We start from the raw sequence: 16763 nt of genomic DNA, 5'->3' as shown, positions 1-16763 counted from the left end.
TCATCGATGGCAATACAATATTAGATGTTTTCCAACACCATTGTTGACCTTGAACTTGATACAACTTCTTCTTAAGGTGCCATCTCCATTACTGAAGGCTATAACTACCGCAAATTGCTCTCTATCTTGAGCTGTTTTTAGTATCGAATGTGTGTCTATGTCTGTCCAGTCTCTTATATTTTTTAGCCAGGAGCATTTTCTTCTTCCAGGACCTCATCTCCCTTCCATTATCAGTCGTAGGATGTTGTATTTTTCTCCTCTGTAAATACGTCCTAGATAACTCGTTTTTCTGGTTTTTTACAATATTTAGGAGATCTCTCTCAGTACCTATTTTTCTCAGCACCTCGTTGTTGGTCACATGCTCTGTCCAAGAGATCTTCAGCATCCTTCGAAAAACCCACATCTCAAAGGCTTCTATACGTTTCATACTTGTGATTCCGAGAGTTGTTTCCACTTCGTATAGCAATATGGAATAAATGTTTTTACAAATTGGTATCGGATATCCAACGATATGGTTTATTAGGAATGTTTTCATTGAAAAGCGGGCCTAGCATACTCTATACGAGCACGTATTTCAACTTCGTAGTCAAGATCGTTTGTTATCCAGCAACCAAGATACTGGAATTTTTGTACGGGTTCTATCTGTTCGTTGTAGATACGAATATTAATGTCGGCATTTGGTGCACGTATAACAGCTATTACTTTTGTTTTATTTGTGTTTATATTTAGCCCCAAGCTATCTTCCTCTCTGGTTATGGCATTCAAAAGTCGTTGCAAACTCTGAGCACTGTCCGCAATAATAACGGTGTCGTCTGCATCATATCTTAAGTTGCTTACATATTCTCCGTTGATTTTTATTCCTTCTTCAATATTTTCGAGGGCATTTTGGAAAATCTTTTCAGAATGTATATTAAATAATAGTGGAGAAAGTACACAGTCCTGGCGAATCCCTCTTTTTAAATGATACAACAGACAACAGAATTAAAATGATATCAAAATATTAGTATTTTTACATTGTCAAAATTTCTTGGGCCTAATCTCGTAAAAACAAATAAAACGGTTTATTCATTTTTTTATTTATTCCTTTAGTAATAAATTTCTCTAATATGTGGTTATGATCGCAGGTTAGGCAATTTTTGTTGCACACTGTCACTGTTGATCGCTACTGTTGATCGTAAAACTAACAATAATTGAAACTAACTATACTTAGTTTCAATTGATTGTTTATACAACTTAACTATTCAATGGTTTAATGTCTCAAGCTTTTTTACATTTTATATCTTTGACTGCTACATGTCTTTTTGAGGTAACACTGTTGTATTAACCTCTCTATGGATGTTTGGTTTTTTCATATTATTCTTTTTAGATGAACTGATGATTCTTTCTGATTAGAGAGCGAAACGTCTTCGAATAAATAAATGAAGTAGCCACCTTCTTGGTCTTTTTTTTTCTCCACCTTATGACCGAAAAACCCACCACTCGTCGAGTGATCCTTGATTTATATTGGATTAATAGTCGTACTCCTTTTCTCTCTCTCTCTCTCTATATATATATATATACACACAAATATATACCAATATATATATATATATATATATATATATATATATATATATATATATATATATAAAGAGTATAGACATTTATATATAATATCATGTCCAACAGTATTTGTTTTTTTTTTTAGTATATGTGAATACTATATTTTGTTTCTCCACAAAACTTTTTTATGTTTGACAACCGTTTCTTAGATTTTCGGTAGTGAGTTATATTTGTAAATACCTGTATTGGAACGCAATTTACACAAGCATAAATATCTGTCAATGTCATTACGCATTAGTTGTTTTGTCATGTTGTCGTGCATAATTCAGTGAGTTTTGTAAACAGTCGTCAAAATAAAGTTGTTATTTAGGACGTTGCTGTTTGATGAGGGATAGCCAGAATTGCCCAAATTAATGCGGTAACAGCTAGAAAACATCATTAGTAAACACACGACAGAAATAAAGTATGTATATTAGTAAGTGTACAATTAAATACAAGGCTTATTCAATTGAAACCCATCTTTGGTCCAGAAAACATTTATTGTTAAATATATTTACAAATGGTTAGCACAACAATTAAACCACATATCCCATTGTTTCATCAATTGGTTAATGAATTCTTGTAGTTTAAAGAATTCTTGTACTTCTTCGTCCTACTGAAAACGATTAGCATTTAACGGCATTTTTAGTGGCCCAAAGATGTGAAAATCGCAAGGCGACAAATCGGGACTATAGAGTGGATACTCTAATATCCTTCATTTTTTCATTGTAGATTTTTTTCACTACTTTGTTAACATGAGGCTGAGCAGTGTCGTGAAGAAGAATGATAGCAAGTAAAAGATCCCTAGACGTTTTAGTCTTAATGCTTGATGGAGCTTCTTCAAAGTTTTGCGTTGTCAAAGCTAAACTGACCAGGGTTTCAGTATCGCCCGAAAAAATATTTGAAAAACGCGTACTGGATCAAGTATATCTTGTAATTGCAGAGAAGATCCTGGTTTTACATATATTATATTCTATATTATATTCTTCGAAGAAGTTTTGCTTTTCCCCATATCGAAACCATTCGTACCTATTTTTTCCATATAAATTTGTCGTTAGCTGGGCTAAATGAATAGATATAGGTAATCTGAAAGCTAAAAACGCAATAAAAATACTTATACCTCACATGGAAAATATATGACCTACCCGAACACTTTTTATTTCTTCTATAGTTGTGTCATCTTCTGATCTACTCCCGGGTTCTGAGGAAGTTTAAAGTTTTCCTCTCTTCTGTTTTTATCACATTGAATGTCAGGCGTTTTGGAATATCTGACTTTTCGATTTACAAATCCTCTTTTTTTTTAATTTTTGATAAACTAACCAACATCTGCGATTCCATGTTCTCATGTGGCAACCATTCTGGATCACCATAGCTATCCTCAGACTCGCTTTCCGTTTCGGATTCGGTTCTAGTAACAACATCTTCGATTTCACTATCACTACTTTAAAACAGTTCCCTCTTCAGCTCTTCCACCGATAAATCACGCCTTGACATTTTAACCCCTTACTGGTATTAACATGTCAAAAATGATGATGTAATATGCATCTATTGGTATCTTCTTCTTTTTTTTATGTAGACATAACTGTGTCTGTTTTTCAATGTGCCTCCAGTAAGTTGTCGTTTCATCGTTTTCGTGGTCTTCCTACTGATCGTCTTCATATTGGGGAACCGTCTCTTACCGTCTTTACTACTCTATTTGTTGTCATTCGGCTTATATGATCGTTCCATTCTACTCTTCTATTTCTTACTTTTTCGTTTCTTCGTTTTCATCTTTGCTGTTTCTAACATCGTTTTGTCCTCTCTGTATCAGGTCGTGATTCTGCCGCGTATGTCATTATTGGTCTGATGACTGTTTTGTAAATTCTGCCTTGTATTTCTTTCCTGATATTTTTATTTCTCCATAGTGTTTCAGTCAGCCTGCGGCTCTGTTTGCTATATTTACTTGATCTTCCACTTCAGTTTCGAGCTTTCCGTAGATAAATAATGTGATGCCTAGATATTTAAACTCCATCACTTGTTCTATTATCTGACCTTATAGCACTAATTTACATCTTAGTAAATTTGCTGCTGTGACCATACATCTTGTCTTTTTTGGGGAAATTAACATGTTAAATTTTCTGGCGGTTATATTAAATTGGTGCAGCATACGTTGTAAATCATCTTCACTTTGAGACATTATTTTAAGTTGTTTTTCTCCCATTTAGTATCCTTTGTTAGTTCTTACTTTTTTATTATTTCATCCATAATCAGGTTGAACAATAAAGGACTTTAATTTTATTGTGTTGTTTTGGCAAATATTTTCGATCGTTTTGATTATTCGTAGAGGTATCTCTCTTGCGTACAATAAGTGGATAACGTCCTTTAATTTGACCCGGTGAAATGCCTTCTTAAGGTCCACGAAACATAGATATGCCGGTTTGTTCTATTCTAATGATTTCTCTTGCACTTGCCTCATTATAAATATAGCGTCGGTGCATGATCTTCCCGGCCTAAAACCTTGTTGTTCTTCTGCTAGTGTTATGATTTCATTCAGTTTATTTGTTATCACTTTGGTTGTTAATTTTAGTGTTGTGTTTAATAAATTAATTCCTCTGTAATTTTCCGGGTCCGATTGATTTCCCTTTTTGAAGAGAGGTATTAGGATGCTTGATCTCCATTCTTAAGGAATTCTGTTTTGTTCTATTATTTTTTTTAATTAGTTTTAATAGTTATTTGGTCAGATCTGGTCTTCCGTACTTTAGGAGTTCGTTCGGTATTCTGTCCCTTCCTGGTGATTTTCTATTCTTTAGTTTCCTTAATGCTTCCGTTACTTCTTCCTCCTCAATATTTATTTCTTCGTTTGTCGTTACCTCTGGTGTTTGTGGTTCATTATCGCCACCTTTAGCAAATAGGAATCAAAAGTAGTCTAACCATCTTTCCTTCTGAATGTGTTTCGTTTTTATTAGTTCGCCCATCTCTTTTCTTTGTCCTCTGATCATTCTCCATATTTCTTTTTGTGTCACGTAGAAGTCGTGTTCCATCTGTTTTGAGAAACTTTGCCAGTGTTCCTTTTTTATTTATCTAACTAAAGTATTCGTTTCACTTCTGATTCGTTTATAGTGGTTATATGCCTGTTGTGTTTGTTGTGTTCTGTATTATAAAACAGCTTTCTTTTTTTCTTAACATTTTGTCTTCACTTCCTCTCTAAACCATGGTGTTTTCTTTTTTGGTATGTTAGTGTTTGTTACTTTCCTCTCTCCAAGTGATTCTGTTGCTGCGTTAATCATGTTATTTTTGAGTTTTTCCCAGCTTTTCTCGATGTTATCGTGATCTAATATTTCATTAGTACCCAGCAATCTTCTCTGATATTCTTTTTCTGTATAAATTATTCCGTGGATTCCGTATTTAGTCCTTCGACTTTGATTTACACTGCCTGGGGTGATTACGGGGTGGATTGAGTGTAACTCTGCGGTTGCCACGGCCAGCCCCAAGCCTAGATAAAATGTGGAGGGTGATTGGCAAAGTTAGCAACCTATCAATCGTAAAAACAAACACTGCTCAAAGAAACAATGTATAGTTTATTGGTATCTACGCGTAAAATCTACGGGCAGTTTTCCAGAAAATAATATATGATAATTATGATCACTCTAGCACTGAAAAATTCGCACTGGCTAGTAACTATTTGGCTATATATTAAATCGATGGGTACTTTGAGCAATCATAGCTGGAAGGAGGGGATAAAGCTCGGGTAGATAACTGCAATGCTATAAAATTTGTAATTTTATTGCGTAAATTTTATGTACGATGTCGGTCTAAGGTTAAGTATCCTATTATAGGCAAAGAATCTACAATAATTCCATCAACAGTTGTAGAAGAGTGTGAAACATAGATTATTAATCAGAAGAAGAAAGAAATATGAAGGTCTAAAGTGTCTTTTATTATGAATTGTATGCCCACATTATGAAAACTTTTGACATTTGCTACTTGATTTTCAAATTGCACGATCTAATATTGAAAACCAGTTTACATTAATGAATATATTCTAATAAAATAAATTTTTATTTCACTCCTAAAAATCGAACTGCTGGAGCTGTAAAAATGGCCTATTTACACATAAAAGCCGAAACTCACAAAGTATGACCACAACAACGAAAGAGAATCTGTACCCAGTCAAAAAAGGATTCGACTATTAGCTTTGTAATCGTTGAAATAATGAATAAAGAAATAAGAAACTGGACCTGGCCCGACCTTGACGAATGAAATAAATCAGGTGGTTCTCAATGGTCATGGACCTTTTTTAAGAGCAGTGGCGTGGTCTATTACAAAATATTACCTCGAGGTTATTTTATTACAACTTGTTTTTAATATTGATCACCTGGTATTGTACTTGATAAAAAAATGTTCGAAAAACCAATCCAGTTATGAATATATGAATAAAAACTGTAACGAATGCCAGGAGGTTTCACAGAAAGGTCAAGTAATACATATTTAATTGAAATTTGTTAATAAAAAAAATAAAAACATACAAAATTTATATAATAATAATAATAGTAAGACCAATTATAATTGCAAATGATTGATGTCATAAATAAATGGTACAAATGCCATTATTTTTCTCTTCCTTATACGAATTTGTTATAGTTATCATATGTTCTCGGTACCCATCTTCCAGTCTTTTAATTATATGCTGTAGTTTATTGTAGATTATGCGAAGCATAATCTACAATAACTTGATTCCTTTGAGATATGGTGTTGGAGAAGAATACTGCGCATACCTTGGACAGCTCATCAAGGCTATACACAACACATCTGCAGCGATTTCAATAGTTCTTTGGTCATTTAGCAGAGGTGACTATAATTTCGATAAGAGAGATTAATTAGAGAGAAGCCTAAGAAGACCGACTAAATTCAGAATTTCTCGAGCCACTATTTCTGCGAAACTCTTAAAGCAGCTGAAGATAGAGATCAATGGAGAAAATTTGTTAAGATTATTTGGGGAGATCACGATCCTTAGTAATGGGTAAACGACAAGGGAGAAAGAGGGAGACAGACAGTAGCTTATTTTATATTCCTTGCTGCCATTGTTTCATCCAGATTGTCACGTCATTCTCTTAAAGAAAAATTAATTTATTTTGAAAAACTAATTCTTTTCAAGGATTTTTGCCATCCTCTTTCCATGTCCAAACCATGTCAACTGTATTTTTATATAAATAGTTTTCCTAAGTAACTTATCTGTTCGTTTTTCACCCTGTAAAGTTAAGTTTCCATCTACCGCAACTTCATCTAAAATAGTCCTTATCCCTTTTTTCTTTAGTATTTGTTTGTCACAAAAGACTATAAGGTCAGTATAAGACCAATAATGACGTATGCATTAGAAACAAGACAAAACACAACCAAAACACCGAAGCCAAAGAAGAAGAATTAGAAGGAAATATACAGCGAGACCGAATAAGGAGTGACGATATTGGAACAAAATGTAATGTACAGGGTATAAACTTAGTAGATACTAAGTATACAAAAAGAATGAAACAATCACGTTAGAAGGATAGCTCTAGAAATGCTTTTAGACAATTAATACATTTTCATACATAATTCATACATTTGTCTTTACAGTTCCATTGATTCATGTCCAACATTACAAGCTACTTTATATTATATCAATACTTTAAATTCACCCATTCGATTACTAGATAACCTGGTATTTGTAAATATTTTATTGACTATCCATAAAGTGGATGTTTCATTTTATTTTTTAGTATTACTCCAGTCGTCATAGACGAAAATGCTACTGAACCTCTAAAAGTCATACGAACAAGCTGAATTTTGCTGAGAATATCAATTTTGGGACCCCAAAAAAGCTGCAAAAAAGTTTACTACTTTTACCCCACGCTTTCCCCTTAAAACATCCCGCTCTATAGGAGAAAACGTAAAAAATCGATTTACAAATAATCCTTACGCCGTAGAAAAATGATTTTTGTCGATAGGACCATCTTATCAAACGATATCGAAACCGTCGAGAAGATACAAATTTTATTTACAATTAATTTCGCGCGTATCTAACTTTGAAAATCACCGGCAGCTTTAAGTGTTGTTTTGAAAAAACTATTTATTCTACAGAAAAACTGCCAATAAACATTTTTATTCACAATTATCTCAACTACATTTTTTATTTGAAATATTTTTTTTCTGCGACTTGCATATTCTTGGTAAACTGATTTTTTCCGTTTTCCCCCCGTAATAGGGGGAGGGTTTAGGGTAAAATAGAAAACTTTTTTGCATCTTTTTAGTGTCCCAAAATTGACAGTCTTAGCAAAATTCAGTTTGTTCGTATGATAGAGTTGATTAATATAATATTTCCAGTTTAATGCTGTTTTGATAAGGCTACGTTTGATATACAACGGTTGGCTAGGTAGCGATGAAGAGCATGTTTGATTTTACACCGAACCGGACACATCCAGCAGTACATGGCTGTGAAAGGGTGTGTGTTTAACCCCCTCTTCTCCCAGCAGAGCGCAATTAAGCGTTGCGGTATGTTTAATGGAATACATATAGAAGATATATCCACAAAATTAATTTGATTTTGTGATGTGGTTTGACATTTAACATCATTTTAATGAAAAATTTGAATTCTTGCTTAAATATTATTTTCGGTAATACTTTTTGAAATAGTTCTGCATATTAATTTTTGTTTTAATTTCAGAAATCTACAGTGGTGTTAAAAAGTCCTGCATCACCTAAGCGCTTTATAGTTTGTGAGGTTTAACACAAGTTTTTTGTATATTTTCGCTAATTCGTTTTAAGTTTGTGCTTGTAATTAGCATTATCGGTATACTTACTAATGTTTTTTTAATTACTAACTCAAAATTCTACAGAAAAGATTAAAATAATCTGATTGAAGGGATTTCCCATAATCCGAGAAAATTATGAGTTGATTATTAAGTCGTTAAATTGAATTTTAATGACAAATTTGCCACATATTTTGACTATATAAACACTGTAGTTACCCTAACACATTTATTCGCTCTTTGATTTTTGATAAAAATGTCAAAATGTCATCCCAAACCAAACAAACTAAATTATCGGACGAAAAGCGTTTTGAAATTATTTTTCACCAAAAAACGACAAATCTAGTCGCGAAATAGCATCTGCAGTATACTGTAATCAATCTACAGTAATTAGAGTCAATAAGAAGTATGCTGAACAAGGAAAAATCGACGACAGACCGCGTAGTGGCCGACCAAAGAAAACTTCTGTTCGGGATGACGCTGCATTAAGAAGAACAAGTCTGGCAGACAGAAGCCTTAATTCCACCCAATTGACGAAGCTGTGGTCTGAATCTACAGGTGTAAGCGTGTGCACTTCCACTTTGAGAAAAATACTGCTTAGTTTTGGACTTAGAGGATGTAAGGCCCGGAAGAAACCACTGCTTTCAGAAAAGCAAAGATTGCACAGTTTGAAATGGGCCAAGAAACATCGAATCTGGACAGCAGAGCAGTGGCAGAGTGTACTGTTTAGTGATGAATCCACTTTCAATATTAATAATCATACTGGAAATGCCTACGTCAGAAGATTTCCTGGTGAAGACTTTTCTCCAAAATGTGTTCTACCCACAATTAAACATCCAACCTTCGTTATGATATGGGGTTGCATGTCCGCTCGAGGAGTTGGTCGCCTACACGTTGTCTCTGGGATGATGAATGCTACCAAATACATTGAGGTTCTACAAAATAAGATGCTGCGTAGTGGAAAAGACCTGTTTGGCGAAGAAAAATTTATTTTTCAGGATGATAATGCTCCTTGACATAGAGCAAAATTGGTTAAAGCTTGGCAAAACTACATTGTCGATATTATCCGATTGATCGATATTACCCGAATTTTTTGAGTTTCAAAAATATGTATTTTTAAAATATTTGTAAGTATTTTATAATATTTTTGAAGCAGTAATTGGTTAACTGAATGAACTAAATGCCCATATTATAAGTTTCAAATTCGTAAAAGTTATAGCAAACAGTCTATAACAGTTAGGTCTTAAGTAGTCGATATTCCTTCACCTTCCCCTACTTGAACGATAAAAAAAAATAGTTTTAAATGTTTTAGATAGTTTGTGACGTGAAAGTTTAAATTCAGCGCTTTTTATTAAATTTTATAGTGAACGGTTCTTGGAAGTCATAAATTTTATTGATCTCATGAAAATCGTAAAAAATAGCAAAAAACTCACGTTTATTTATTTATTAACAACTTTATAGAAACTGAATTCAGTTGCGGCGGCAATATGCAAACATTCCATACAAAAGCTGTACTCTTTATTTTTAAAACACATTTTGATTTTTGTCGATAGGATGCTCTTATCAAAAGATATCGAATTTTTACCGTCGAGTTAATACAAATTTTATTTAAAAAATTATTTCTAGCGCTTCAAACGTTGTTTCTGAGAGAACGGTTCATTCTACACAAAAAGTATTACTACATGTTTTTGTTCAAAATTATCTCAGCTACATTTTTTTTTAAACATTTTTTCTACGGCGCAGCGTACAGATTTTTGGTAAATAGATGTTTTCCGTTTTTCACGATGTTGGGTTTAAGGGAGAAGCCAGGGGTGGGAGGGGAAAACTTTTTTGTTTCTTTTTTGGGTTCCCAAAATTGACATTCGCAGCAAAATTCAGCTTGTTCGTATGATTTTTAAAAATTCAGTAGCATTTAGTATTAGTATTTTTAGACTGGAGTATTTTATTTTTTTTTAAAGGGTTATGGACAACCTCGAGAAAATGAAATAGCTTGTATCTTTTTAATCTAGTTCTTAATAAATATTTAGTTGGTAAATACGAAACCTCAACCATAACGACAAAAAAATAAGTCCATAACAAGGCCATCAAATTCATTTCTAAGCTGTACTGTAATTAAAGTCTACCAACCAAAACTCCACGTGATAGACAGTTTTTTATTAAAAATATTTATTAGTTTTACATAATCCACTTTCGATGACGGTTAAATTATTGAGTAGTAAAATATGTGTGTTAAAATATAACAAACATAATTCGTTGTTGTTGTGTTTTCAGTAATACTTTTGTTTTTGATGTTTATGATCTTCTTCTTGTTGTTTTCTTGATTCGCGAGGCATATAACAATGCATCTACTGATAGGCCAGTCGATTGACGAATGTTTCGGGCTATGAGTATTTATTTATAAAGAAAAATACCAGCAAAAATTAAATGCCTGGTTTGTGATAAGGGAGATAATTATTAACACCTTGCTACAGACACTGCATAAACTTTTATTTCTTGTCTGGCAAAATAAGAACATACTTTGCGAATAGCCTCAAGGCGTATTATGCCCGTTATATAAAAAATGTGATCAGCTCCATTATAGCTCTAGTGAATACAATACAATAGTCGGTTTAAAAATAAACTATGGAAAAACAAAAATGATGACCAATCTCGTCCCCAATGAGCTAATAGAAATCGAAAAGTCGCCCATAGAACTTGTGGAAAAATATGTGTATTTGGGTCACGAAATAAGGTTAACGCGAGATAACCAAACATGCGAGCTACTCAGAAGAATAAGTCTGGGTTGAGCTGCATTCGGAAAAATGAGAGACGTATTTAAAACAAATATAACGATCCATTTAAAAAGAAAAGCTTTTAACCAGTGCGTTCTACCAGTCCTCACATACGGAGCAGAAACCTTAACTCTCACAAAAACATCAGCCGAAAAATTGAGAAGGACACAACGAAAGATGGAGAGATCAATGCTTGGAATAAGCTTAAGAAATAGAATAAGAAACGAGGAAGTTCGTAGACGAACCGGAGTGGAAGACATTATCGAACATATTACAAGGCAAAAATGGAGATGGGCAGGACATGTTGCAAGAATGAAAGACGACAGTTGGACAAAAAAATTGCTTGAGTGGAGACCACGGGCCGACAAGCGAAGCCGAGGAAGACCCCCAACGCGATGGACCGACGACCTCAAAAGAATTGTGACCAATTGGATAGCAGAGGCGCAGAACAGAAGCAGATGGAAAAGTCTAGAGGAGGCCTATGTTCAACAATGGACAACTCAGGGCTGATTGATGATGATGATGATGAATAAAAGGAAAGAATCCCAGTGGTTGGTTGTATACCATAGTTTAAATAAACTTATAGTGAAGTAAAAACCTTCTAGTATCACATGGTATATATTTGATATTTAATAAAATATTAAGTTTTCCAAACGGATTACAATTTCATCACGTTTTCGGTCTTAGAGGCCAGAAAAGAAAAAAAATCTTTAAAAATCTCTTAATGTTAATAAACAATGGAAATATGATTTTAAGAAAACAATGCTACCTTGGTTTAGAAGGTTATTTTTTTAAAGATTGCCCTTTTTCAGCATCTTTTCAATAGGCCTACTTACAAGCGCGTGACGTAAAAAATATCAAAGTTATTATAAATGTTTATGAGCTAAAAAGTCAGTCCTTTTTTCAAACGGTTTTCTAATAACAATTTTAATAAAATGTTTAAATTTTTTAATACATCTTAAAATTAAAGCCTCCAAGAATCGATCGCGTTCTGCTAAGTACCTCTAGAGTCACTGTTTGGGCAAGCACTGTCGTTCAAATAATCGCTCCCTGGCATAAACAAATTAAATGGCTTACAAACTGTGATCGATCTAGATGAGATTTATGATACTTCAATAGCTCATTAATTGCCATAAGTTGATGCAGATTTTATTACATGTCATTATGCAAAAAACAAAGTTATTAACATTTATAAATTACTGTAAAAAATAAAGGGTTGTTTGCAATTATCTCGGTAAATTGTTTATATATTTTAATTGAGAAATTCGCAAATAAAAGAACTTTTTATATGACCAAATAATGTATTCTGTGTACAAAAATATGAGTAGCACGTGTTATTGTGACTGACTGGCACACTTTAATTAAAGTACTAATTTAAAATAATATTCTGTTGACCTTGTTAATTTTTGATAGTCATTAATGATACTTACCTTAGATATATCTTTTAAACCAGTTAATGGTTCTTTGCCAGTCAGTCATGCGAAATAGATAAATGCTTATTTTGAATAATAAAACTGTACAAAAACGGATGAAATTAAATTCAGGAGCACTGAAAACATGAAACAATTATGAGATTGAAGCTGGATAATGAATTTAACAAATTAAAAAAAAAGGTCTTCTGTATACTTGTTCAAAGCGTATCAACCACGTGGTTGTGTCAAAAACTCATTGTCAGTCTTTATGTTCAAGGTAAAAGTTAAGTAAAATAAAGTATAATGAAACGAAAGATACATTTTCGTCCTACCTTCTAAAAACCAGCTCATGTAAATATCTTCTTTGCACTATCCACTTTCAGACGCACTAATTTTGTTGCAAAATCTTCTGTCTTCCCGTCCTTTCTACAAACTACCTTTCTACAAACAAAGGAACCACTTAGACCTGCTTTTACCAGGAGCAGGTAAATTTTATAATCGATTTCTTTTGGGTGGTATTAAAGAAACCTCAAGTGTATTTTATTAGTGGAATATAAACTAATTGAAAAATAGATTTACAGCTATATTTACAAAGATAACGGATGGCTTAAATGAATCATAAATTTAGAGAGAAGGACTATGAATCCCCTTGACCGTTTTGCCTGTTCAAACAAAAAAAAATAATGAAGTCTTATAGTGTATTCGCAATCGCCATGGAGTAACAAAACTGCAGAAGCAGGCAGTTTCAGGTGTGGGTATCTATATTACTATTTAGAGGGTACATAAAATGGGCATTAGTCCCGTCGTCAGAGATTTGACCCCTAAAAATAATACGAACAAGCTGAATTTTGCTGAAGATATCAGTTTTAGGACCCCAAAAAAGATGCAAAAAAGTTTACCACTTTAACCCCCGGGCTTCCCCCTAAAACCACCCTCGTAGGGGATAATAACGCAAAAAATTTATTTATTAAGAATGTGTAAGCCATAGAAAAAAATATTTCAAATAAAATGTAACTGAGATTATTTTTAACAAAAATGTTCATTAGCAGCTTTTGCGTAGAACGAACTGTTCTCCCAGAAACAACGCTTGAAGCGACCGGCGATTTTGAATGTCAGTTACGAGAGCGAAATCAATGTTAAATAAATTTTGTATCAACTCGACAATAAAAAATCGAGATCTTTGTTCCCAAACAGTACATTCATATCCCCTTAGTTTTAATTCTTTAAGCAAATTGAAACTCGTAAATAAATTGTCGATATAAATATGGTAATTTGGGATCTTATTTGTAAGATCATTAATCATTTAAATTAAAGGAGCTGCTGCACTTCCAATTTTTATACATAACTGTTATCAGCTGAAATATGTTTACCTTGATATAAGTGAAAATGAATCAAATAACTGCCTTCAGAATTCAAACACCAAGCTTTATTGCCAAAACGTATTGGCTTACTTTTGATAAACTGTTTACAACTGTGTTTCCAAAATACTTGATCATTGATTCATCATAAAGTAGATTTGACATCAGCCTATGACACAGTAAGGCACAAAGCATTGCTCCGCAAATTATACGACACTCTCAATGACCACCATCTGGGTAACGTCGTATATTCCTTACTGCAAAACATACGTTTTTTCGTTATGCTGGAGGGTAAAGTAAGTAGGTGGAGAATTCAAAATTTGCCTCTCACAAGGAAGTGTTTTAGCACCAATGCTCTTCAATATATACAGAAACGACCAACCTACGCCGACCGAAACCAAGCACTTCCTCTATGCTGACGATCTTTCAATATGTGCTCAAGGAAATAGTTTTGAAGAAGTGGAGAAGAAACTTGAAACTGCCTTAAAAACAATGACAGCATACTACCTGCAGAATTCCCTGAGACCCAATCCCTCTAAAACTAAGTCTGCGGTTTCCACCTTCGCGCAAAGGAAGCCAAGCGAAAACTCCAAATTGCGTGTATTTGTAATAAATTAGAACACAAAAACCAACCTATATATCTTGGAGTAACTGTGGACGGGGCCCTCACCTACAGACAACATTGCATAAACACGAGAGGGAAAGTAACAACTAGGAACAGCATACTCAGAAAGTTAACGGGAAGTAAATGGGGCGCACGTCCTGGCATTTTAAGAACAACGGCACAGGCACTGTGTTTCTCAACTGCTGAATATGCGTGCCTCGTTTGGGGCAGATCTGCCCACACCAAACAAGTTGATACTGCGCTACATGAGAAATGCAGGATAGTAACAGGGTGCATGAAACCAACGCCACTCTCAAATCTATAAAAAGCAGTGGGTTTTGCAGAACCCTCAACACGCAGAAACGTTGCAGAGCACATAGAGAAAATTATACAGATCGCATACGAGCGGCATGCCCTATACAAAGCTCGAACACCACGAAAGCGACTAAAATTTAGGAAAAGCTTCCTTGGAACAGTGCAGGATGAACCGCGAGTATTTTCCTCTTCCCCAGGTTCAATGGACCGGCCAGTCCCTAGACTTTAAAACGTGGGAAACTAATAATAGGATAAGAACGGGGGTTGCTCCAGTAATAGCAAAATGGGGAAAAATCGACCAAGATGATGTGAACTGTGAATGTGGAGAAACACAGAATATGGAACATCTTCTTACATGCGGAAACTGTCCTCATCGATGTACCCTCGAAGATTTGTGGCTCGCCAACCAAGACGGAACCGACGTAGCCTAATACTGGGCCGAAATTTTATGAATGACATGTCCGGACACGATAAAGTAAGTATCATAAAGTTCTCAAGACATTTAATTTGCACCTTTTCTATAATAGGGCGTAGTTTCCACATTTAATTAGTTAGGTAAATTCTGCTGTTATAGGCAAAATGTATACATTTCATGATTTGATCAAATCTATTCCTGCGCTAGAATCTTTTACCATGTGCACTGCCATGTCATCCTGTTGATCCCAAAAATATGTTCTGCCCGGCAAGGGATGGTAGCCGGATAAAATTAAAATTCCAAAAAAAACATTTTAATTCGTCAATGGAGAGATTTGGATCTGGAAAATTCTTGAACGCAGCATATTTTTTTGTTTCTTGTAAAATATGTTCAAACATGTCTTTGTCAAAAATAGTTCGAAGAATTGTATTGGACTCATATCATAAAATTCATATCTTTCAGATTCATTCACCTTTTAAAATTCCTTATTATGTATCAAATCTCTCTGTATTCATTGCTTGATCTCAGTTTTTTTAGAAATTCTACTTTTTTTCCTTTATTTATTTGACTCCCCTGTTTATCAGGTTCTATTGTCTTTATTTCATACATAGAGGTTTCCTCTCCTTGTTCTATATTTTCGTTACGATTTGTTTGAATTTCAACTGGCGCTAATAATTGTCTATGAGACAAATTAAACCACCACCGTCTTCGTGGTGAAATCTTCATCCGTATCCTCATTAACATCTGAAGGACAAATAAACACCGATGTTCCATAATTTTCCATATCTTCGTCGTCATATGACATAGTCAGTACTGCTTATAACGTAAAACCACGTCTAAAAGGAAAAACCAAAAAACCATTATTTATCACATATTATCCCTATGTGACGGTACGGTCACAAACAAATATTACCAGCTCTGCCACATTTGATACAATACTTTTGTGATAAATTGTATAAATATGTTTTAAACAAATTCCTCTAGATCCTATTTTTTCAAAAATATTTTTGATATCTTCAAAAATAAGACAAAAAACATTACTTACTCAAAGCGAACGTCCATTTTGATGCTTTATCGTTGTAATACCACCAAAAAATAACTATAACAAGACTTTGCAAGCGAATACGTCAGATACAGAGTACGTCATTCGTTAAATAGATGTCTATAGTCTGCGTGATCGTATTACTAGTTGCATATATAGCTTTATGTTAAATATTGAATATTTAAGACGGGCCATTTAGTGTGACCATACGGTTACACTAGCAGAAAACGGGTTAAGTATCATAATCGATAAGAGGACAAAGAAAAGAGATAAAGGGCAATTATAAAAGATATTAAGGAACAATAAGGATATTAATTAATATTAAAAATTGAATTATAATTAATACAAACATATGGTCAAGAAAATTTATATTTGTCTTTTACTGTTATCTATATTAAATAAGTACATTTAAGCTATACACAAATTTTAAGAACACAGTACAAGATTTTTTTTGTCCCATAACTTTTTTACTACAGGGGAAAAGGTACAGGCATTGCTTCA

At 33.8% G+C, this 16763-nt stretch overlaps 1 protein-coding gene across 3 annotated transcripts in view; it reads right to left on the bottom strand.

The window, feature by feature from the left end:
* The window catches only part of brat (tripartite motif-containing protein brain tumor), a 523432-nt gene that overhangs the window by 178649 nt on the left and 328020 nt on the right, over positions 1-16763 (bottom strand). The window contains exon 1 of one of the 3 annotated variants that reach the window (XM_072530458.1): positions 12861-12951. The exons of the other annotated variants lie outside the window; for them this stretch is intronic. The gene's annotated coding sequence lies outside the window, so the exon portion shown is untranslated. Of the gene's footprint in view, positions 1-12860; positions 12952-16763 lie in introns of those variants that run through there. 3 annotated transcript variants of the gene reach the window in all.

The sequence above is a fragment of the Diabrotica undecimpunctata genome, chromosome 4 (genome assembly GCF_040954645.1).
Source record: "Diabrotica undecimpunctata isolate CICGRU chromosome 4, icDiaUnde3, whole genome shotgun sequence".
In the NCBI taxonomy this organism is placed as follows: domain Eukaryota; kingdom Metazoa; phylum Arthropoda; class Insecta; order Coleoptera; family Chrysomelidae; genus Diabrotica; species Diabrotica undecimpunctata.
The sequence above is the reverse complement of the archived record's forward strand: the minus strand, read 5'-3'. Positions and strand labels throughout refer to the sequence as shown.